General features: G+C 47.3%; 2 protein-coding genes across 7 annotated transcripts in view; one reads left to right on the top strand and one right to left on the bottom strand.

Moving 5' to 3' along the window:
* The window catches only part of LOC137656682 (zinc finger protein 91-like), a 430,152-nt gene that overhangs the window by 14,069 nt on the left and 394,143 nt on the right, over positions 1-21,940 (top strand). The gene's annotated exons all lie outside the window — the stretch shown is intronic.
* Positions 19,865-21,940, bottom strand: part of LOC137656681 (guanine nucleotide-binding protein G(q) subunit alpha) — a 69,837-nt gene continuing 67,761 nt past the window's right edge. For all 6 annotated transcript variants that reach the window (XM_068390869.1, XM_068390873.1, XM_068390868.1 and 3 more), the window contains one exon: positions 19,865-21,940. This exon is cut by the window's right edge and continues 1,053 nt beyond it. The gene's annotated coding sequence lies outside the window, so the exon portion shown is untranslated.

Raw genomic sequence — 21,940 nt, 5'->3', positions numbered from 1 at the left:
TCAATCAAGGGAGTTCATGATGTAGTAGGTTACAACACTGTCTTTTCTATCTTACTTGTGTTACTGGTACAATCACTTGGTGTCGCCTTACAAGGATAAAAGATAATTCTTTTATCCCTGGCCGGAATGGTAATATTTTACCTTAGGTGTGAGCTACACCTAATTTCCTTTGGAAATATGTTCTCTGGTTATTCTAGTAAAGACTAACTATGTGACTTGGCTGGTGGGCTTCCACAGGTGTTTGTGTGGGTTTCACAAGTAGGTGTCTTTCCCTTATTCTTGTTGAATACTCATTTGTTACATGTGAATTGAAATTCACTTGATATTCATGGAAATTTTTCTTCTTTTACAGGAGGAGCATCCGAAGTGTGATAGTGTCTTCTGTAATGTCCGCAGTAAGAACTTTTGCGGACATGCCTCGTGTAGGAGGCACGCGGCTTGTGCAGCCTCCAATGATGACCATCGTTACTGGGATCCGCAGGTATGTGCTGTATGTACTAACCTGCTATCAGAGGCTTTTGAATCCCCTAGGTCGGCGGAGTCAAGAGATGCAGCGAGGGAGAGGCTTCGCTTATGGGTAAGGGGTTTTCAGAAAAACACCACTGGACCTTATCTTCCTAACGAGAAGATGAGGGCATACCTTTTTCCCAAGGCTTCCCCTGATGCTGTTGTTCCCCAGCCTCGGCCGGAGATCCCTCTGATCCAGATTCCAGTGGAGGAGGATGTCGCTGACGCCATGCAGGACATCCAGTTGGACGACAAGGTTTCCGACTTGTCCGATCGTGCGGAGCAGGATCTCCTCGCAGAGGGCGAGGAGGAGGATCGAGATCCTATTGCCGTGGAGGAAGAGGTTCCCGTATCATCAGACGTGCCGGTTCAGGTCTCTGAACCTATCCCCTCTACCTCGTCCGCTCTTCCAGCAGAGCTTGGACAGGCTCTCTCTTCCATCGTTGGTATGATCCAACAGATGCAGAGGGAGAATAATCAGAAGGCCGCTACTTTGGAGCTCCAGATGCAGAAGATCACAGCATCACGTGGACCTCCAAAGAAGCTCAACGTTAAGGACCTTCCTCTGTGCTCGGATGCCAACCCGTGGAGATATGCCGAGCACATGCCGATGACGATTGGGAAGATCGTCATGTCGGAGAAACTGGGCTCAGTTCCCCTTGAGGAGGTGGAATTCTGGCCCAGTAGAGGGGCCTACCCGGACTGCTATGTCCGTTTGAAGAAGGAGCCGGCTTCGAAGGAGGAGACGGAACCAAAGGAGGTGATTATCCTGGATCACTCCAAGGCTCAAGCCACTTTAACAGCTGCTTTAAAGGAGAGGGGGTTCTCAAACTCAAAAGTTGCCGCTTTGAGTAAGAAGCACCCCTCCTTTGTATCCTCCCGGCTAGGGCCTTCCCCTTTATGCAAAAGGGGTTTGCGGCCGTCATGAAGGCGGTTGAAGCTGGCAAGCCGTGTCCGTCTTTGGAGGAATGTAAACCTTTATCGTTGGCATTGCCAATGGACAATAAGGACTGGAAGGAGGTGCACCTTACTTTCTCGGTTGGGAAGCTGGACGCCGACATTGCAGGTCAGCAGTTCGGCGAAAACCTTCCCAAGTTGTCGGAATTCCTTCTACGGAGGGAATTGGACACAAAGGAGCGCCTGGCAGCCTCGATGTCTCTCCAGACCAACATGGAGACGATGGCTAGCGACCCCAAGATGCCAGAGATGTTCATGGTTATGGCCAAAATCCATCTGGCCACAGTAACCAAGGACCTCTATTGCTTTGTTAAAGCAAGGAGGGCCTGTAGGGAGTTTGTGTTCGCCTCGGCCACAGTGAGGCATGAACCCAAGAGGCTAATTTCATCCAGCATCTGGGGTAAAGATCTCTTTCCCAAGGACGTGGTCAAAGAGATCGTGGACAAGGCAGCCACTGAGAACCGCAATCTTCTCCTGAAGTGGGGCCTGTCCCTTAAGAGGAAGTCTTCTCCGGATGAGGGCCCTCAGCCGAAAGGAAAGGCGAAGAAGTCAAGGTTTTCCTCCCGTCCAGCCAAGTCCTTCAAACCGCAAAGACAACAGCAGCAGCAGCCAGCTTTGCCTCCGGTTCCACAACTGGTAGCCCAGACCCCGACCACCTTCCAATGGGTTCCCCAAGCCATGTCATCAGCTTCCCGGCATTCAATCCCGTGTTCGAGGGACAGTCGACCACGTTTCGTGCAAGACCCAGAGGAGCAGCTAGAGGGTCATCAAGACGCCCCTCTAGGGGACGAGGATTCAGAGGTGGTCGCGGCCAGGGAGGCAAGACTGCAGGGCAGTCAAAGTGAAGTGTCGCCGGTAGGTGGGAGACTTCAGTATTTCCGGGATCGCTGGACCTTCGATCCCTGGGCCCACAGCCTTCTCAAAAATGGACTGGGTTGGAGTTGGTACAGTACTCCGCCCCAGTGCCCTCAATTTTTCCAACACTCCACCCCCGTTTTGGAGGAGTACATCCAAGATCTGTTGGAGAAAAAGGTGATCAGGAGGGTAAAGTCCATCAAGTTCCAAGGGAGGCTGTTTTGTGTTCCCAAGAAAGACTCGGGGAAACTCAGAGTCATTCTGGACTTGTCACCACTCAACAAGTTCATAGTGAACCACAAGTTCAAGATGTTAACGTTACAACACATAAGGGCCTTACTGCCCAAGAGGGCATATACCGTCTCCATCGATTTGTCAGACGCATATTGGCACGTTCCAATAAGTCGTCGTCTCTCCCCCTACCTAGGATTCAAGCTACAACAAAAACTTTACGCTTTCAGGGCGATGCCCTTCGGACTAAACATAGCCCCAAGGATCTTTACGAAGCTTGCGAGCGCAGCTCTCAAACAGTTACGCCTAAAAGGGTTCCAGGTAGTAGCCTACCTGGACGATTGGTTGGTGTGGGCAGCATCCAGAGCAGAATGCTTGCAATCTTCCCTACAAGTGATTCAGTTCCTGAAATATCTAGGCTTCATGATCAACAGAAAGAAGTCTCGTCTTTCTCCAGCTCAGAGGTTCCAGTGGTTGGGAATTCACTGGGATCTAGTGTCACACCGTCTTTCCATCCCGATGTCAAAGAGGAAGGAAATAGCGGGGTCTGTCAGGAGACTTCTAGGTTCCGAGAGGATATCAAGACGCGAACAAGAGAGGGTTTTGGGCTCTCTTCAGTTTGCATCAGTAACAGACCCAGTGCTAAGAGCACAGTTAAAAGATGCAGCGGGAGTATGGAGAACCTTTGCATCGAAAGAGCGAAGGGACTTGAAGAGACCGGTCCCACTTCGACTACGTTCTCTTCTCAGACCGTGGTCTCAAGCCAGTCGTCTAAAGAGGTCTCTACCTCTTCAGCCACCCCCCCCGTCAGTGACAATCCACACAGACGCCTCAAAGGTAGGGTGGGGGGGTCACTCCCATCGGAAAAAAGTGCAAGGGATCTGGTCCAAGCTATTTGGGACCTTTCACATAAACTTTCTAGAAGCTATGGCAGTACTTCTTACCCTGAAGAAAGTATCCCCACGTCACTCGATCCACGTAAGGTTGGTACTGGACAGCGAGGTGGTTGTGAAATGTCTGAATCGGCGGGGATCGAGATCCCCACCTCTCAACCAGGTAATGTTAGCCATATTCCGACTGGCGGAGAAGAAGAAGTGGCACCTGTCAGCAGTTCACCTTCAAGGAGTCCGGAATGTGACCGCGGACGCTCTATCCAGGGTTACACCGATAGAGTCAGAATGGTCCCTAGACGCAGGATCATTCTCCTTCATCTTGAGACAAGTCCCAGAACTGCAGATAGACCTCTTCGCGACGAAGGACAACAAGAAGCTGCCGAAATATGTGTCCCCATACGTGGACCCCTCGGCAGAAGCAATAGATGCGATGTCCCTCGATTGGAACAGATGGTCCAGGATCTACCTGTTTCCCCCTCACAATCTGATGTTGAGGGTCCTCAACAAACTGAGATCCTTCAAGGGAGTAGCAGCAATAGTGGCCCACAAGTGGCCGAACAGTGTATGGTTCCCTCTAGCTCTGGAACTACGACTGAGGTTTCTACCACTCCCGGACCCAGTTCTGTCCCAGCAAGTCCAGAAGTCGACTGTCTTCGCTTCATTACAGAAAACCCGAACCCTGCAGCTCATGATTTTCTCTCCCTAGCGGTGAAGAAACGGTTCGGAATCTCGAAAGATAGCATCGACTTCCTGGAAGAATACAAGTGTAAGTCTACTAGGAGGCAGTACGAATCTGCGTGGAAGAAATGGGTAGCCTTTGTCAAAGATAAGAACCCGCACGAGATCTCTACGGAGTTCTGCCTATCCTTCTTCATTCACCTCCACGGACAGGGGCTGGCGGCGAACACAATTTCTACATGTAAGTCAGCTCTAACAAGACCCATTCTATATGCCTTCCAGGTAGACCTCGCTAACGAGATGTTTAATAAGATCCCAAAGGCCTGTGCTAGGCTTAGACCATCAGCTCCTCCAAAGCCTATTTCGTGGTCGTTAGACAAAGTCCTTCATTTTGCCTCATTACTAGATAATGAGGAATGTGCGTTGAAGGACCTGACTCAAAAAGTGATCTTCCTTTTTGCCCTTGCTTCTGGGGCCAGAGTTAGTGAGATTGTGGCCCTCTCGAGAGAGGAGGGCCGAGTTCAGTTCCTGGATGGGGGAGAACTGAACCTGTTTCCGGACCCTACGTTTCTCGCTAAGAACGAGTTGCCCACCAACAGGTGGGGTCCCTGGAGAATCTGCCCTCTGAAAGAAGATGCATCTCTATGTCCCGTAGAATGCCTTAAGGTCTATCTTCGTAGAACTTCAGACTTCCATGGGGGCCAACTATTCAGAGGAGAAACATCGGGCTCGAATTTATCTTTAAATCAGCTTAGGGCGAAAATTACATATTTTATTCGCAGAGCGGATCCTGACAGTTCACCCGCAGGTCATGATCCGAGGAAAGTTGCTTCATCCTTAAACTTCTTTAACTTTATGGATTTTGAACACCTTCGTTCATACACTGGCTGGAAGTCTTCCAGGGTATTCTTTCGCCACTATGCTAAGCAAGTGGAGCAGCTAAAGAGGTCTGTGGTAGCAGTTGGTTGCGTCGTTAACCCTGCTGTTTAACTCTGCGAGGAACAGCGGAATCATTTGGGACTTTGATTCTTGGGTGAATGGTTAGTTATATGCGTTGATATAACTGGTAGTGAAGGCTCTCAGAGCCCACAGTGACTGTTCCAACGTTATGGTGATGGTAGCACAAGTACAGACAGGTGTGCCAAGCGTTTGCCAACGCTATTGTCAGCAAGTAGTAACATGGACGTTAAGTTTGATACCGGGGTATGTGTAAGTGACACATATGTTTTCTTTCAGATAATCATTCATCCATGCACTACAGTACTTGTGTAAATTGTTGGTCATCCATCTAGCATATGTACATATTTATGGTGACCATGTCTATTTATTGTTTCTCAATAAACTTGTTCTCGGGAACCTTGCGTCTCCTTCACCTATTTTTGATTTCATATTGTTTTTTGAGCATTTAGCCTATGTATATTAATCGGGGATATCTATAATAGCCTATTCCTTAATGCAAAGCCTGGATTATACTGGTTTATACTTTCCTTAGCAATAAGGACTCCACCCTTTTCTGAGGATGGTGGTAGCAGCAAGTTTAATCCTACGCAGATATAACCTTTTGTCTAATTTTACTTCGACCAGGGTGCTGGTCGGGACTTTTCCTTTGGATACTGTAGTCCGTAAGACTTCGCTTTACTTCATATAGAGTGAGACCACTATATGGTACTGGCTGGCGAGTGATTCATACATAGGTATATGTACTCTTCGTTCGTTTCTAGAGTCTAGTAGGACTCCTCCCTGTAGGGGGCAGGAAGCGCTTTCATGGCTTATGATTAGTGAAAAGATGTATAACGGTAACATCTTAGGTCTGTCAGTCGAGTTGACTAAGAAACATTCTTGAGGAGTACGGCACGTATTGAGAATCCACAGATACAGTAATGCTCTGGTATACTTCCATCAGGACGACATGGCTTGAGCCCAAAAAAACGGATTTTGAGCGAAGCATATTGGCACGTTCCAATAAGTCGTCGTCTCTCCCCCTACCTAGGATTCAAGCTACAACAAAAACTTTACGCTTTCAGGGCGATGCCCTTCGGACTAAACATAGCCCCAAGGATCTTTACGAAGCTTGCGAGCGCAGCTCTCAAACAATTACGCCTAAAAGGGTTCCAGGTAGTAGCCTACCTGGACGATTGGTTGGTGTGGGCAGCATCCAGAGCAGAATGCTTGCAATCTTCCCTACAAGTGATTCAGTTCCTGAAATATCTAGGCTTCATGATCAACAGAAAGAAGTCTCGTCTTTCTCCAGCTCAGAGGTTCCAGTGGTTGGGAATTCACTGGGATCTAGTGTCACACCGTCTTTCCATCCCGATGTCAAAGAGGAAGGAAATAGCGGGGTCTGTCAGGAGACTTCTAGGTTCCGAGAGGATATCAAGACGCGAACAAGAGAGGGTTTTGGGCTCTCTTCAGTTTGCATCAGTAACAGACCCAGTGCTAAGAGCACAGTTAAAAGATGCAGCGGGAGTATGGAGAACCTTTGCATCGAAAGAGCGAAGGGACTTGAAGAGACCGGTCCCACTTCGACTACGTTCTCTTCTCAGACCGTGGTCTCAAGCCAGTCGTCTAAAGAGGTCTCTACCTCTTCAGCCACCCCCCCCGTCAGTGACAATCCACACAGACGCCTCAAAGGTAGGGTGGGGGGGTCACTCCCATCGGAAAAAAGTGCAAGGGATCTGGTCCAAGCTATTTGGGACCTTTCACATAAACTTTCTAGAAGCTATGGCAGTACTTCTTACCCTGAAGAAAGTATCCCCACGTCACTCGATCCACGTAAGGTTGGTACTGGACAGCGAGGTGGTTGTGAAATGTCTGAATCGGCGGGGATCGAGATCCCCACCTCTCAACCAGTTAATGTTAGCCATATTCCGACTGGCGGAGAAGAAGAAGTGGCACCTGTCAGCAGTTCACCTTCAAGGAGTCCGGAATGTGACCGCGGACGCTCTATCCAGGGTTACACCGATAGAGTCAGAATGGTCCCTAGACGCAGGATCATTCTCCTTCATCTTGAGACAAGTCCCAGAACTGCAGATAGACCTCTTCGCGACGAAGGACAACAAGAAGCTGCCGAAATATGTGTCCCCATACGTGGACCCCTCGGCAGAAGCAATAGATGCGATGTCCCTCGATTGGAACAGATGGTCCAGGATCTACCTGTTTCCCCCTCACAATCTGATGTTGAGGGTCCTCAACAAACTGAGATCCTTCAAGGGAGTAGCAGCAATAGTGGCCCACAAGTGGCCGAACAGTGTATGGTTCCCTCTAGCTCTGGAACTACGACTGAGGTTTCTACCACTCCCGGACCCAGTTCTGTCCCAGCAAGTCCAGAAGTCGACTGTCTTCGCTTCATTACAGAAAACCCGAACCCTGCAGCTCATGATTTTCTCTCCCTAGCGGTGAAGAAACGGTTCGGAATCTCGAAAGATAGCATCGACTTCCTGGAAGAATACAAGTGTAAGTCTACTAGGAGGCAGTACGAATCTGCGTGGAAGAAATGGGTAGCCTTTGTCAAAGATAAGAACCCGCACGAGATCTCTACGGAGTTCTGCCTATCCTTCTTCATTCACCTCCACGGACAGGGGCTGGCGGCGAACACAATTTCTACATGTAAGTCAGCTCTAACAAGACCCATTCTATATGCCTTCCAGGTAGACCTCGCTAACGAGATGTTTAATAAGATCCCAAAGGCCTGTGCTAGGCTTAGACCATCAGCTCCTCCAAAGCCTATTTCGTGGTCGTTAGACAAAGTCCTTCATTTTGCCTCATTACTAGATAATGAGGAATGTGCGTTGAAGGACCTGACTCAAAAAGTGATCTTCCTTTTTGCCCTTGCTTCTGGGGCCAGAGTTAGTGAGATTGTGGCCCTCTCGAGAGAGGAGGGCCGAGTTCAGTTCCTGGATGGGGGAGAACTGAACCTGTTTCCGGACCCTACGTTTCTCGCTAAGAACGAGTTGCCCACCAACAGGTGGGGTCCCTGGAGAATCTGCCCTCTGAAAGAAGATGCATCTCTATGTCCCGTAGAATGCCTTAAGGTCTATCTTCGTAGAACTTCAGACTTCCATGGGGGCCAACTATTCAGAGGAGAAACATCGGGCTCGAATTTATCTTTAAATCAGCTTAGGGCGAAAATTACATATTTTATTCGCAGAGCGGATCCTGACAGTTCACCCGCAGGTCATGATCCGAGGAAAGTTGCTTCATCCTTAAACTTCTTTAACTTTATGGATTTTGAACACCTTCGTTCATACACTGGCTGGAAGTCTTCCAGGGTATTCTTTCGCCACTATGCTAAGCAAGTGGAGCAGCTAAAGAGGTCTGTGGTAGCAGTTGGTTGCGTCGTTAACCCTGCTGTTTAACTCTGCGAGGAACAGCGGAATCATTTGGGACTTTGATTCTTGGGTGAATGGTTAGTTATATGCGTTGATATAACTGGTAGTGAAGGCTCTCAGAGCCCACAGTGACTGTTCCAACGTTATGGTGATGGTAGCACAAGTACAGACAGGTGTGCCAAGCGTTTGCCAACGCTATTGTCAGCAAGTAGTAACATGGACGTTAAGTTTGATACCGGGGTATGTGTAAGTGACACATATGTTTTCTTTCAGATAATCATTCATCCATGCACTACAGTACTTGTGTAAATTGTTGGTCATCCATCTAGCATATGTACATATTTATGGTGACCATGTCTATTTATTGTTTCTCAATAAACTTGTTCTCGGGAACCTTGCGTCTCCTTCACCTATTTTTGATTTCATATTGTTTTTTGAGCATTTAGCCTATGTATATTAATCGGGGATATCTATAATAGCCTATTCCTTAATGCAAAGCCTGGATTATACTGGTTTATACTTTCCTTAGCAATAAGGACTCCACCCTTTTCTGAGGATGGTGGTAGCAGCAAGTTTAATCCTACGCAGATATAACCTTTTGTCTAATTTTACTTCGACCAGGGTGCTGGTCGGGACTTTTCCTTTGGATACTGTAGTCCCGTAAGACTTCGCTTTACTTCATATAGAGTGAGACCACTATATGGTACTGGCTGGCGAGTGATTCATACATAGGTATATGTACTCTTCGTTCGTTTCTAGAGTCTAGTAGGACTCCTCCCTGTAGGGGGCAGGAAGCGCTTTCATGGCTTATGATTAGTGAAAAGATGTATAACGGTAACATCTTAGGTCTGTCAGTCGAGTTGACTAAGAAACATTCTTGAGGAGTACGGCACGTATTGAGAATCCACAGATACAGTAATGCTCTGGTATACTTCCATCAGGACGACATGGCTTGAGCCCAAAAAACGGATTTTGAGCGAAGCGAAAAATCTATTTTTGGGTAAGATAGCCATGTCGTCCTGATGGACCCGCCCTGCTCCTTTTCAAAAAAAAAAAAAATAAATAAATAAGAGTGAAAAGGATAGTAGGACCCCTCCCTACATACAGTATCTGTAGCACCTCATGTATCGCTACAAGGAATACAGATGGCGCCGTGAGCGGCGCAGGGCACGCTTTCGAAACGGGGAGGAGAGATGCCTTATGAACGGCTCCCCCCTTTCTTATCGCTTTCGTTTTCTTGCCATTTGACCCCTACGAAGTGTTAACTCTGTTCGGGGTATAGATTGCTATGAGGCGTGTCAAGAATACGTCCACTGATATTTACGATATCCCTAAGGTCTTTTTAGGGATACTCGCTCCAGGAGTTAGAATTCTGGGTACCTGAAGGTAAATTCTCTGGGAATATCGCCGTAGTTGTAATATACCCTAGGAAGCTGCCCTTAAGGAACTTCCATCAGGACGACATGGCTATCTTACCCAAAAATAGATTTTTCGCTTCGCTCAAAATCCGTTATATTATTCTTTAGATCAGACAGGAAAGGGGTAAACGAAACTATAACGATCGTATATTTCCTAATAAGGAATAGGAGCGAAAGGAGACGCACATGAGAAATAAAATGGACATTTTATTTCTAAGATTGCAAGTCATAATAGAAGTAATTACCATAATGATTATAGAGTTTCATTACAATAATAATGAGTAATGTACATAGAAAAATTAAAGACGGTGATCTTGAGTCTGAAAAGGAAATTTCGCTTTTCAGCAACACAAGTTCCCCGGGGAACGCCAGTCTTTTGTAGTCCAAAATACACTCCATGCTCGTGAGCATGTGGCACATATGTAAAATTTCTATGTCATTTCACCATGATAAAGAACAGTTTATTAGAAACACTAAGTGTCCATGAAATCACCATGTATCACGATAGCGTCAACACAGGCACCCGTAGAGTTAGAGTCCCAAATAACTCACTGTTCTATGCAGAATTAAGCGGCAGGTTTCATTACACTACCTGCAGCTACCACGAGATGTTTCCCTTCGTGCGCCTGTTTTGCGTAGTGCTTGAAGAACACACGCGATGATTTCCAGCCTGTAAAGCTCTTGAGGCTTTCGAAATCCATATTCTGAAACGTTCAGAGAAGAGGCGACTTACCTAGGATCGTGACCTGCGGGTGTACTGTCAGGATCCGCTCTGCGAATGAAGTAGGTGATTTTCGCTCTTAGTTGTTTCAGTGACAGGTCGCTACCCGAGGTTTCTCCTTTGAAGAGTTGATCTCCACCGAAGTCTGAAGTTCTTTGAAGATAGACCTTAAGACTCTCCACTGGGCATAGAGAGACATCTTCCTTCAGGGGGCAGATTCTCCAGGAGCCCCATCTCTTGGTGGGTAGTTCATTCTTTGTGAGAAACGTTGGGTCGGGGAAGAGGGTAAGATCCCCCGTACAGAGTTGGATATGACCCTCTTCTTTTGATAATGCCACTATTTCGCTGACTCGGGCTCCCGAGGCGAGAGCAAAAGGGAAGATAACTTTTTGAGTCAGGTCTTTTAGAGGGCACGAATCGTTGTCCAGGCTAGAAGCAAAATGGAGCACCTTGTCCAGGGACCAGGAGATAGGTTTTGGTGGAGGTGCTGGGCGTAGTCTAGCGCATACCTTATAGGAGTGGTCTAGTCAAGGCCGATTTACAAGTGGAAATCGTGTTGGCCGCAAGGCCTTGTCCATGAAGGTGAATGAAGAAGGACATGCAAAATCAATGGTGATCTCTGTAGGATTTATCGCCTTGACGAAGGAGACCCACTTTTCCCAGGAAGATTTGTACTGCCTTCTGGTACTCTTGTTTTGTACTCCTCGAGGAAATCTAAGCTTTTCTTCGAGATCCCAAGCCTTTTCTTAACGGCAAAGGAGAGAAAATCATGAGATAAAGGTCCTTGACTTTCAGTGATGAAGCGAAGACAGCCGACTTCTGTACTTGTTGAGAGAGGACTAGGCCCGGTACGGGGATCAGCGTGGGCTGCAGCTCCGGGACCAGGGAATACCAATTGCTCCGGGGCCAATTGGGAGCCACTAGGGCCGCTGTCCCTTTGAAGGTTTTCAGTTTGGATAGGACTTTCAGCAGAAGGTTGGGTGGAGGGACCAGGTAGATCTTGGACCATCTGTCCCCAACCAGGGACATGACGGCCGCCGCTTCTGCCTTGGGGTCCTCGTACGGGGCCACATATCGAGGAAGTTGATTGTTGTCGCTCGTCGCGAAGAGATCGATCTGAAGTTCCGGGATTTGGCGAGAGATGAAGGAGAATGATCTTGCGTCTAGAGACCATTCCGACTCTATTGGGATTGTCCTTGATAGAGCGTCCACTGTCACGTTGCGAAATCCTTATAGGTGAACTTCAGACAGGTGCCATTTCTTCCTATCTGCCAAACGGAAGATAAGTAGAAGCACCTGATTTATCTGGGGCGATCTCGAGCCCTGACAATTGAGACATCTGACTACCACCGAGTTGTCCAGAGTCAGACGGATGTGGATCGAGGGAAGCGGGGAGAGTTTCTTCAGGGTGAGAAGAACCGCCATGGCCTCCAAGATGTTGATGTGAAAACGTCTTGAATAGGGGAGACCATGTTCCTTGAACCAGCTGTTGGTGGGAGTGACCTCCCCAACCCTCCAGTGAATCGTCCGTGTGGATGTTGATCGATGGAGGCGGGTGTTGAAGAGGGATGGGCCTTTTCAGGGCCTATGCTTCCGACTACGGCTTTAGAAATGAGCGAAGTCTGTTTGGAAGCTGTCTCTTGAGGTCTCTTCGAGCGATGGATGCAAATCGTCTCCAGACTCCCGCGGCATCCTTTAGCTGTGCGCGAAGCACTGGGTTTGTCACTGAGTCGAACTGTAGAGAGCCGAGAACTTGTTCCTGTTGGCGTCTTGAGATCCGTTTGGATTTTAGAAGCCATCTGACAGACCCTGCTATTTCCTTCCTTTTCTTCAGTGGAATGGAAAGGCGGTGTGACTGAAGGTCCCAATGGATTCCCAACCATTGGAACTTCTGAGCTGGAGTGAGGCGAGATTTCTCGGCGTTATCTTGAAACCCAGATGCTCTAAGAACTGGGTGACTCTGTTGCAGGCTCTCAGACAATCTTCGGGCGATGTCGACCAGACTAGCCGACCGTCTAGGTAGGCCATCACTTGGACGCCTTGAAGACATAGCTGTCGGACAATTGTGTCTGCCAGCTTGGTGAAGATTCGTGGAGCCACGTTACGCCCGAAGGGCATGGCCCTGAAGGCGTAACTTTTCCTTTGGAGTCGAATCCTAGGTAGGAAGAAGCGTAGTGATTCATTGGAATGTGCCAGTAGGCATCCGCCAGGCCTATGGAGACCGTGTAGTCCTTGTGAGGCAGAGGGGCCCTTATATGTTACAGAGTCAGCATCTTGAATTTATTGTTCGCAATGAACTTGTTGAGAGGGGACAAGTCTAGAATGACTGAATTTGTCTGAGTCTTTCTTGGGAACACAAAAGTGTCTCCCTTGGAACCTGGTTGACTTTACCCTCTTGATCACCTTCTTGCTCAAGAGTTCCAGGACATATTCTTCCAGGAGGGGGGTTGACTGTTGGAAGAATTGCTGGAAGGATGGGGGTGGTTAAATCCAGCTCCAGCCCAGTTCATTCCTGATGATGCTGTGAGTCCAAGGATCGAAGGTCCAACGATCCTGGAATTGGCGGAGTCTTCCTCCCACCGGAAGCACTTCATTGCTTCTGGTTTCTGAGGGTTTGTCACCTCGACCGCAAGCTCCCCTTCCTCCTCTACCTCTGGAGGGATGGCGAGAAGAATCTCCGCCGGAGCCTCTACCTCTGGGACGAAAGGTAGTGGAACGCTTCTCATAGGCAGAGGTGAAGACCGGTGACTGCGACACCACCAGTAGGGGGACCAGTTGAAAGGTCTGCTGTGGTTGTACAACCCCCTGGGGAGTAGCAGGAGCCGGAAACTGAAGTCTTGGTTGACGTTGCTGGGGCTTAGGTTTCGAGGATTTCCTCTTAGGTTGAGGGCCTCCGTCCTGAGAGGAGATCCTCATTCGAGACATGCCCCACTTGTGGAGAAGGTTCCGATTCTCCGTGGCGGCTTTGTCCACTATCTCTTTCACCAAGGTAGAAGGGAAGAGATGTTTGCCCCAGATGTTGGAGGAAATCAGTCTCCGGGGTTCGGGTTTCACCGTTGCATTGGCGAACACGAATTCTCTACAGGCTCTGCGAGCCCTAGCAAAACTGTAGAGATCCTTGGTCACAGTAGCAAGGTGTGACTTTGCAAGGACCATGTAAAAGTCTGGGACCCTGGTGTCCCCGGCCATGACTTCTAGCTGTACCTGATGTGACAGTGAAGCCGCGAGTCTCTCCTTAGTATCTTGTTCCCGACGAAGGAGATGGTCGTTCAGCCGTGGGAGGTCCTCGTTGACATGACGACCGGCTACATCAGGTTCAAGTTTCCCAACCGTAAAGGTAAGCTGGATGTCTTTCCAGTACCTGCCATCGGGAGGAAGAGTGAGAGAGAAGGGTCTGCACTCCTCCAGTGCATGGCAAGGTTTCCTTTCCTCCACAGCCTTCCTGACCGCTTGGAAGGCCTTTTCAACGAAGGGGAAGGTAGCAGTAGCTGGAGCAACAAAGGTTGGATGCTTTTTGCTCAGTGCTGGCATCTCGGAGTTGGTGAAACCCCGACTCTTCGCTGCACGAGCCAGCATAACTTGGGCCTTAGCGAGATCGAACACGATCACTTCTTAGGTTCGGTCTCTTCTTTTGAGGCTGGTTTGGACCAGAGTCGGACGCAACAGTCCGGATAAGCTTCGAAGTTCGGGAAGAACTCCACTTCTTCCAGGAGAACAGAACCGATCTTTTCACTAATGAAAATTTTGCCTGTCGTAATTGGCATGTGCTCAGCGAATCTCCAAGGGTTAGATTCCGAGCATGATGGGAGGCCCTTAACCAAAATCCTTTTCGGTTGCTTGAAGCCGCTGAGAGTAGTCCGGAACTGCTCCTGAGACTTTCTCAGTTTCTTTTCCATGAGGGATTCTAGCATCTTGAAGACCTCTTGAGTGGCCGCTGGAAGTGGATCCGGGGCGGCGGAAATCGAGGGAACGGGTTCTTCGGGTACCACTGGGGTTACCGTGGGGGTTGGATCGGCCTCGTTCTCTGAGTCGAGTTCCTCGCCCATGAGGGTTTTCTCCGTTTCTTCGGGGATCTCCGACATACGTTCCACCTCTTCGGAGTCAAGGTGGCACGTGCGCAGGGACTGTTCCATTACAATGTCGGGTGTAATCACCAACTGGACGGTTGGGATTTGATCTTGAGGGATCACAGCGTCCTTAGAAGCTTTTGGGAAAAACAGGGCCCTCATGTCTTCATTTGGAAGATAAGGTCCGGAAGCGTTCTTCAGGAAACCGCGCACCCATCTGCGCAGTTCCTCTCTAGCATTGTCCCGTTCCTCGGTGGTAAGAGGAGTCTTGAACGCCTTTTCCAGGGGACCTTTGCAGATCGTACAGTTCTGCAGATCCCAGTATTTCAGGTCGCCTTTCTTGGCGGCGCAAGGGGCGTGGGTCTGGCACCCCTTGTGCCCATAGAAGTCCGGGTGTTTAACTCCACAGAAGGAGCTCTCACACTTCATATACTCCTCCTGAAAAGAAGGAGATCATGAGTACATGGAAGGCATAATATGACTTACTTACTCTAGGCTTAGAAAAACTTAACCTATAATATTAGCATATAATTTATATGCTCAGGATAGATGAGCGGGAAAGAAAGTAGTTAGACACATACTTGTGAATCCCGTCCAGCCGGTTACCGTAACCTTTTCTGTAGACAATTCCTTAGGACCCGAGGGTTCTAAAGGAGGGAGAATCCGTATGGATGAGCCAAGCTAGGCTTCCATGAAGGAATTGTCCGCAGAGTATAAAGGATCTGAGATCGCTCAGAGTCTGGTGGGGGAGAGGGGAAAATAAGATAAACCCCTTAATAATATGTAGGCTTCGGCAAGAGACTGCACTGAGATGCACAGAGTATGCTGGAAATGTTATACTGTGCAACCATACAGCTTAGCCACTATATCAGATGGTATAATGATACCTAGATGGAGGTGGCAGACTATCTGGCTGCCGTAGAAGGGTTGCATGTCCATTGGTGCCTCATTAGGTGGCGCCGGCAGGCCGACGAAACGCCGGAGACTGGTCCTGCAAGGTGAAAAGACATCAAGGAGGACACACTGGACAACCAAGATGGAAAACACCACAAAGGCGACCGCCGGCCCAGCGGCGGGGCACCGGCAGGGCGGCGGGCTCCGACAGCCGGCGGCTGACGGCATGGTGAACCTTAGTTCAACTCATGAGATATAATAAGAAGGGCGGACACCTGGGATGCCGGCAATCAATGCCGGCGGGAAGGGGCGGCAGCCTCTGGCAGTCGGCCGGCTGTCGCCAGGTAAGCCTGGAGAAATGTATGAGGGAGGACGTCGGCGGTATGTCGGCAACCTCCGGCAGGCAGCAGGCTGACGCCTTAGGGGGGGGGGTCTTATGAATAGAGGTCACCTGAGGTAGTGGCGGCTGACTCCGGCAGTAGAGGCGGCAAGGGACCGGCACCATAATAAAGAGAGAGAAAGGTAAGGAGGGAAGGGAGGGGTAATGACCTATACCCCGCCGGCTTCCTTCCGGAGGGAGTGCACTCATCATAGGAGTAGATACACCTATCATCCGGCGGCAGTGGGCCGGCAGGCGGCTGGGACCCTAAGGTAACCCAAGGGAGGGACAGAGAGCACTCAAAGAGGGGAAATCCTCCGCCGGCAGGACCGCCGCCGGCAACCACCCCCATAGCACACTATGAGGGGGAAGTGTACCAGAGCGGCCAGCTCAGCAGAAGAACAAGGCTAGCCCTACCACTCCACCCAAGGGAGGAGTTGTAGGACAGCGGACAAGGGTGCCTACACAAAGGGATAGAGTGGGGTAGGGGAGTAGGGGTCTTTCTAAGATGGGGAGACTGTATGAGAGAGGCCACCAAGGCAAGGGAGAATGCTCCCTAACCTAGGATAGGTAGCTCAGATCAGGTACAGCACTGATGTACTGTCCTGAACTAAGATAAAACAGAATCTCGCCCCCAGAACCTAACCTAGATTAGTAAAACCCTTCTCCTAGGCTAGGGAGGCCTGGAAAGACACATCGCTAGTTGCAGGGAGGAAGGAGTAACCCAACCAAGTGCAAACTGGAGAAGGGCAGAGCCCTTCCTAAGGTCTCAAGCACGACCCTAAGGGGGTGTCATTCCCTTAGGGTAGGATGAGAAAGCGATAATACTCTGGGTGAAGAAAGATTCTCCCCAATATAGAATAAGGGAGAAGCAAGGCAACCCAGAGGTAATTACCCGTATGTTAGGAGAGTGTGGTACACGAACCAACACAGTCCCTTGTATGGTCCCCGAAGGCGAAAACACTTACATCACAGTAACTAGTATGTTTAACAATGCCAAAATCTTCATAATTTAACTTAGGAACACTATTATATCAAGAAGTAATATGAGCACTAGGCTGTCAAGCCTAGGGGCTAGGCTCGCAATCTAGTATGGGGTTGGCCAAAGACCGAGCCTAACGAGCACAAACACACGATATAATTACATCCTAGCTATGAAGACTAAATAACTAATAATATTAATCAGTTAAGGGACCGGAAGAGGCTGTTCTGGCTAACTAAATAAAGTATGCAATATGAACAGCGGCGCCGTAAATGGCACGTCCGGTTCTGGCACAGCTCCGCCACAAAACACCAAATATTACGAAAAGTAGAAGTTACTTTACGGCCAGAGCTTATTCAAACAAAACTAGGATCTGGTACTCATCTTTCCAAAAGAGGACGAGGCTGGAGATGGAGTCATAACGGCGATGTAAGCAGATAAGTAAGACACTTGGGAAAAATCCGACTAAGCATAGGAGCTACAAGCGAAAGGATGGAGACGGACGTGATGTCATTTAGCAATGGCGCCCGTTTGTTTACGTCTCGAGTACCAAAAGTAGCGACGGATGAGAGTAACTTTGGAATGGCTCCTTAGTTACTCAGCCACCTTTCCATATCGAAGTGTTAACTCTATATGGGGTGCAGATAGTTATGTGGCGTGTTAATACATGCGTCCCCTGTTGATATACGATATCCTAGGGGGAAACCTTTAGGGTAGTCGCACCAGAAGTTAGAATTCTGTGATAACCTTTAGTTTAATTCTCTGGGAATATCCACTGCAGTTAAATATACCCTAGGAAGCTACTGAAGGAACCTTCCATCAAGACGACATGGCTTGAGCCCAAAAAAAGTAGTTTGAGACCATATTGCCTGTGCCCTGATGACCTGTGGCACCTACGGACAGGCTTGTTTTCCCATCATTAGTACCAAAATATCTGCAAGAGTACCTTGTCAGTTTTGTAGCATGCATCATTGTTGGGAATGAGGACTGAAAATTTTCAAGAAAGGTCCATCATGTACTATTAATACAACTTAGAATGGAGGTCGATGCAACTAGAATTACAAGGTCAGTCTCTCCTCCTGCCCTTTTTTTTTTGTCTTGCAGAAATCTTTTTTTTTTTTTTACCAACTTACATTATGAAATGTTTATTTAAGGTAAGTCTGTTTTTAGATTCACGCCAAATTGTATTATGTCCGAAGAGGGAAGCCTCTGGATTTGGATTTATGGCATTATAGCCCATCACTGGCGCTGGGAGACCATTTACCAACAGGAAGCAAATATGGAAAGACCCCATGATCGCACTAAGAAGTTACAAAAAGATTGATAGCAAGATGAAAAAGAGGAAGCTGGAATAGAGTATATGCTTGTGGCCTTGCACAGCAATTGTTGGTCTACTGTTAGATATTTAGATTCATTTTTTTCTTACCTAGGATTGTAAATAGTATCGTGTTCCAAGTGGTCATTAGGCCCTGAGAGAAGATCTCTTACTTGTAGTTGTTTCAAAGGCATTGGTTTTAAAGCCAACATTAATCTCTTAACAAAAATGTAAAGGGCCTTTAAACAATGCCACTTTTTCTCAGATGTCAAGTAACACAATGTTTGGTGTAACCTGCTTTCCATTCCACCTATTTTCCAATGTTAGTACATGGCAGAACTTGGCATTTAATTGTTCAACACTTGGTAACTGAACTGCTTCACTATGTACTATATTATCTCAGTTGATTTAAGTTTGAATTAATAATTATTACAGGTATGAACCACTTAAATGGTTTGATTCAAGAATATTTTGCCCGGGCCTGGGGCCTGTGATGCCCTTCAGCGCCCAGGTGCAACTTGTGGAAAACCCAGCAGGTGTAGTAGGAAGTAAAAGTTGAGATGTTAGACAATGGGAAGGAAGAAGGAACAAATGTAAAGTAGGATACAAAGCAAGTGCAGCTGTGGGGTGAAGAAACATTGCAAAGACCCTTAAATAATGCATACAGGACACAGCGCAAGGTTATGGCACTATCATGGAGAGAACACTTAGGTTCCCTTTGAACGTACAGACATTTCCTTGTCTTGGAATTTAGTTCTTACTTGCATTGCATTTTGTCTGAAGCCTTTCATCCATTCCTTTAGTCTTAAGACATTCTTGTCCATCCAATTTTTCAACTATAACTAGCTAGTTTTAGCTTTCCATTCCAGTAAAATTCTCTTCCAGGACCAGCATAAATTTAGAAATTACTGTTGTCTAGATGAATTAATACTACACAATATATTTACAGTAATTGATTTGGATATGTAATGTTCATTATATATCTCTCATTTATAATGCAAGACAATAAGTTCTCACAAAACTATACACCATGCAATGGTATTAAGCTTAGCCAAAAATAATTGCACAATGCAAACTCTCAAAATTGGCTTTACAGAAATAGGGAAATGGAGGCAAATTACATAGCTGTCCATCAATCTGATTTTACACAAGTGTTTTCATCTGGGCTGGTGAAGGCTATTATTCATGATTGACCACCTGCCAGTTATCTGTTCCCAGTAGAGGTTGGTATGTATTCATGAAGTGAAATTTTTCCCTTCTCTGTATGGTAATCAACATTGTGGGACCCACTGATTTCACTTCATTTCTCATTACCCATTTCATTTTTCTGTCTTCAACCTTTCTTTTGGTCCCATCCTTTACTTAGATTCTTCATACAGTCTTTCATTAATGGTGCAATATCAATCTGTATAGATGGTTAGGTTTTTTATCATGCATTCTTTCCATTACATCTATTGCACTTCAACAAGAAAATCTAAGTTTATGCAACATGTAAAATCTGGAATCCAGGTATATAAGCCAAATCTCCCTTACAGTCGAAAATAATTTATTAGTATTTAACTTCCATTACCCTCACTTTCAAAGGTTTAGTTCTAATCGAAAGGAATCTGTTTCATGGAGAGGAAAATGAATAAAAACATCATTTCAATAAATATTTATTTTTAAAACACAAATCCCCTCATTTTCAGAAGCTTATAATATTACATCAAGTGTACCGAGTTGGTGTGGTTGAAGCAATGCAAGACACGAGCGTAAAGGTCACGAGAATAGGTAGGCAGCAGCAGGGGTTTTGTTGACCTTTAACGTTAGACCTCCTGCTGTCCACTTGTGTCCAGGATGCCCAGCCACGCACCGCTGAGTGGTGCCTGGGCACCCAAGGAGGCAGGGCATATAAAAGTGACATCCATTACAGGCCAAACAGTGGCGCTAATGGTTGCCCTTTCCCAAAACAACTGACCAAAGGGGGGGGCCTGGGTCCTTCAGGGGGGAGACTGGGGCCTTGGCCCCCCCATACCAAACTTGCCCTGGGGCCTTAAGACGCCATGCCCTCCAGGGCCGGGGGATGCCCAAGAAGGGCAAGGCGGGAGCAGGCTGAAACGTTGTGTGCCAGGGCAAGACGATAGAGTGCGGTCAATGTTGTCGCCTCCCCCGCCCGCATCTGCATGCTACGTATCGGCCACTCAAAAAATAAAAGTTCAGATGAAACTTTGGTACGTTAGGGTTTTAATGGGACAAAGTCTTTTTTTTTTAATACACATGATTTAATTAACTCGTCATTTCAAGTCCATGAAATTAATAGAATGAAAAAAAAAAAATATAATACCTTAATGTTCTGTACAACTACAAATTGACATAATCTGCAACCTGAAGAATAATAATAATAATGATAACAAGTATACAAACGATTGGAAGGTAAAGGCTCATTTCCAGGGCTGTGTGTAATAAACTAGTCTCCCAACTAATTATACAAGCAGCCCAACAAACATGACAACATGTAAGCTGAAGCACACATGCCACGTGCACGCTTCATGCGTACTTCACATGGCAGGGGGATTGAGCTAAGTCTACGCTGCCGGCAAAGCTTCTTCATGAGCCACTTTGCCTTTTCAGCTTGGCTGTCTTCCTGACCAGCAGCTGATCCGTGTTGTTCGGCACGTCGGCCCAAAAATGATGGCACCAGAGACTAGAATTAGCACACAGCCCTTTCGGTAGGGTGCGCCAAGCTTTTGGAACATTTTTTTTTAAATTTTTTTGTTATTTTTTTTTTGTCCATAGTCAGTTCATTTACTCTGCATCCGTACTTTCGCCACCTTTATCTCTTGGAGCACTGGGGGAATTATTTCCGGTTGGCTCCTTCCATACACCTAAAAGTTATTATTACAGACACATATATACAAGTAACATGAGCAGCGGTCAACAAATCTAGTTGGAACCGGCCCACACTGACTAGTGCTTCCGTCTTCGACTCTCAACATCATTCAACAATCACCATGATCCTCTCAAACCACTATCAGGACAGTGATGGACACATTTGTAGGCACACCCTTGTGCCCCAGGATGCATTGTACACTCACATACAGTACAAGCTGATTATCAGTAAATGGCTGAGGGTTGACGACCCAGAACGTGATGATCCATTCTGAACTCGCCCTCACATAAGCCACAGGAGTCTTAAGTCTCAGCTCCGAGTCGGCTAACTTTGAATTGCACTTTTCGACGCAAGAGTAGATAATGTATCTGAGAGAGCCAAGTCTTTAGCACCTCGCCAATTTCCTTCTGCGTCACTTGATGGGCACTGTCGGTGCCTGGCATGGACTTCTTCCACCACGGTGAATAGCTTCGGCTAACTATATAGACATGTAAAATCCATATTTGCTACAAACATATCACAAGCACTGATGTTCAAACAGTGAGATTTTTCAAATCTTCAGAAATTTCCTTGGCATACTCAAAATATTGACCGGCCCAAAATTAATGGCAATAAAAACCACACACACACATTCATTTTTTTTTTTTTGCTATAAATTCCAGCTTCATGGTCTTCTCGACTACTACTTCTGTCGTTGTTCCAGCTCCGATGTGATGTTCGCCTACTCTTGCTCACTTCACTGTCACTCTCTGGACGCCATACAACTCTCGGCAATTAGGCTGCTCTTCTTGGATTGCTTCCAGCAGGAATTTGTTTATTTTCTTATCATTTACTGAGAGAGACCAG

This window comes from Palaemon carinicauda, chromosome 17 (genome assembly GCF_036898095.1).
Source record: "Palaemon carinicauda isolate YSFRI2023 chromosome 17, ASM3689809v2, whole genome shotgun sequence".
NCBI classification, from domain to species: domain Eukaryota; kingdom Metazoa; phylum Arthropoda; class Malacostraca; order Decapoda; family Palaemonidae; genus Palaemon; species Palaemon carinicauda.
Note: the sequence above shows the minus strand (reverse complement) of the source record. Positions and strands in the feature narration are given on the sequence as shown.